Below are 3,656 nucleotides of genomic sequence, written 5' to 3' on the forward strand. Positions count from 1 at the left end.
AATTCATGTGTACACCAGAGAAATGGTTGTGTAAATTGTGGTCTATTGTCTTGATCATCATGAAATTCTTTGTAATATTAGGCTGGAGAGATGGCTCAGTGGGTGAGGATTTGACAAGCTGAGTTCAGATTTCTAGAACTCACATGAAAGCTGGGATGTAGCAGCGGACACTTCTGTAATCCCAGCACCCCTATGGAGAGATAGAAAGTGGAGACGGGAGAACCCCTAGCCTCTCCGGGGCCAGCTAAACTACCTTACACAAAGGCAAAGAGGCTCTGTCTCAAAGAAGGTAGAAATGCAAGGACCAACCCAGCAAGGTTGTCCTCTGACCACAAGTACCATGACATGTACTTGTGCACTCACATGTATGCACACATACACATACACACACACATACATACACACATACACACACACACACACACATACACACATATACACACACATACACACACATACACACACATACATACACACATATACACACACATACACACACACACATACATATACACATACACACATACACACACATACACACACACACACACACACACAATACACACATACACACACACATACACATACACACATACACATACACATACACACACATACACACATACACACACATACACACACACACACACATACACACATACACACAAACACACACACACACACATACATTACACACACATTACACACACACACACATACACACACACACACATACACACACACATACACACACCACATATATACACATACTCACACACACATACACACACACACACACACCTATACACACACACACACACACCCCACACACACACAAACACATATACACATACATGCACACACACATACACACACACACAATTTATGGCTCATGGTAAAGTGATTAGCATTCAAGGCTAAATAAATGGAACAGAATGTAAAGTCGTGTACTAAAATGTAAATAAAATTTAAATTGATACATACATAAACATGAGAACCAGAAAGGGAAATGAAGCAGGAAAGTAACTGATTTGTTAAAGTTTATCAACATACGCATATGTTTCATTGTCAAAAAGACTGTATTGTATAGTTACTATATGATAGACATAATTATTATAAGCATGTTAATTTAGAATAATACTTAGTAATACATGAGCATATACTGTATCAGAAAAGCATGTTAGCATAAACAGGAAAGAGTTGTGTGTTTGTGTGTGTATGTGTGTGTATGTGTGTCAGTGCATGTGGAGAGCAGATGTTGATGCAGGGTGTCTTCCTTGATTGCTTTCTGCCATGATTTTTGAGTTGGGGTCCTTCTTGTCTATATATTAAGGGAAGGGAATTTATTGTGGTGACTTACAGTCTGCAGTCCAACTAAGCCAACAATGGGCAGCTTGGATGGGAAGTCCAAGAATCTAGCAGTTGTTCAGTCCCATGAGGCTGGTTGTTTCAGCTGCTCTTCTGTAGAGGTTGGTTCCCACAGATGCTGGCAAGTTGCAAGCATCAGAAGAAGAATCTTCCTTCTTCCAATGTCCTGATGTAGGCCTCCAGCAGAAGGTGTGGCCCAGATTAAAGGTGTGTACCACCGTGCCTGGATGTAAAACTTGCTTTGTCCCAGGCTGACCTCGAACTCAGAGATCTCCTTGCCTCAGTCTTCTGGAATTAAAGGCATATACTACCTTGCCTGGGCCTAAGATTTTCATGGCCACTATGCCTCAAGATCTCCATGCCAAGATCCAGCAGGTCAGAAACCTGTCTTCCAGCCTCAAGATCTGGATCACAGGTGTGTCCTCATTTCTAGATTGTAGTTCTTTGTGGATTGATGTCCATATGCAGGTGAGGGGAGGCACAATATAAGGCAAGGCCTGTGATTGGGCAGTGGAAAAGAAAGGCGGGGGAGAGAGAGGAGAAAAAGGGAGAAGAACCAAGATGGAGGCAGAGAAGGACGACCCAGATCTGTGTGGCTTTAAGTGGCCACAGGTAGCTACGAATATTTCATAAGGGATGGATTTTTACAGGACAATTTGTCTTATCTAGGTGGGCAGTTTACATCATTATCAGTTGGTTCTGTTTATTGTATAGACGGTTTGTGGGGTGAGAATTTACTGATATAAATCTGATTGATAAAATTACAAGCTTCTAGAGTTTTGATTTTACTGGGATATTGGGAATTGTAACAATAATCACAGGGGGCAGATGCTGGGATTGCGAACAGAATCCACAGCAGAGAGTCACAAGAAGGCAGCTGCCTCAGGGCCCACAGAGTAGCCAGCGCCAATGTGGGGCCAGCCATAGAGGCGGAGAGACCACCGGAGACAGAGAGTAACAGGAGGTAGCATGGCGTGGTGCCTGGTGCCCTGCAACATTTTTTATTATTTACCGTAACAGTTCATTCCAGATATAATCGCGTTGACAACCAAGAGTAGCCATCACAGAGTCTCTCACTGGATTCGGAGCTCACCAGTTCACCTGGACCCACTGCCCAGCAAACTCCAAGGATCCTTGCTGCAACAAGGGATCCATTTCCCCAACACTGGGATTGCAGGCACGCTGAGCTCTTAACACGGGTGCTGGGGATCCAAGCCATGGTCCCCCTGCTTGTGTGACCAACACTTTACCACGACAGCCACCTCCCCAGTTCCAGCAATGTCTCCTAGCCCTTGGAAACCTCCCCAATAAGCCAGACTCCTCACTGACTTAGCTAGGGCTTTGCATACAACAGCAGCTTTTTTTCCTTCACATCCAGGCGCTCTTCTCGAGATCCTGTAACCTTGTCAGCATCCTGCTTACTCTGTATCCCAGCTCTGTGACGCTGAGAAGAACATTTAGTTTTTAAAAGACAGTTAAAAAAATAAGAATGTGAAAGGCAATTGGAATCAGAATGATGCAGTTGGTAGGAAGAAGCCCAGGTGAAGACTGCTAGGAACGGGGAGGGAGAAGGGGAGGGGGAGGGGGCTGGAGAGATGGCTCAGCAGTTAAGAGCACTGACTGCTCTTCCAGAGGTCTTGAGTTCAAATCCCAGCAACCACATGGTAGCTCAGAACCACCTGTAATGGAATCTGATGTCCTCTTCTGATGTGTCTGAAGACAGCTACAGTGTACTCATATACATAAAATAAATAAATGAATTAAAAACATTTGGACACTGGTAAAAGAGCAGCAGCCTTTCGCACAAGAGAGAGAGCAAGGAAAATGCATGTCACCCACATGCGTGTCTTTGTACTAGTGTAGGTGACAGGGCCTTGACATTCTTTCTCTCTTTTCCCGGCCAGAGTTTTCATTTCTCTTGTTCCAGTTCATTCCGACAAGGATGGGCAGCCTAATTACTTTTTTTGGCCTGGCTTTAATTGAGTCCCTTTCTCCCTTGCTTAAACCCAACATTATATAATTGCATTTTTTTTTTTTTAACCTTCCCAGTTGTTTTTAGTCAGGGAATCTCTACTGACATTGACGGCGAAAGGTCCATTTTCCTACATTTTGAAGCCTAAGTGACCTTGTTTAAAATCAGTTAATCAGCAACACTCGATGTAGAGCTATAAAAACGCTATTAGCATAGGCAAATCATTAATCATTTCTACATTGTAATTGCATTTGACCCACACCACTTCATAAACCTGGCTTTCGAGGAGAACTAAGTGATTGGGGGCGCCATCTGA

This window comes from Rattus rattus, chromosome 8 (genome assembly GCF_011064425.1).
Source record: "Rattus rattus isolate New Zealand chromosome 8, Rrattus_CSIRO_v1, whole genome shotgun sequence".
Lineage (NCBI taxonomy): Eukaryota > Metazoa > Chordata > Mammalia > Rodentia > Muridae > Rattus > Rattus rattus.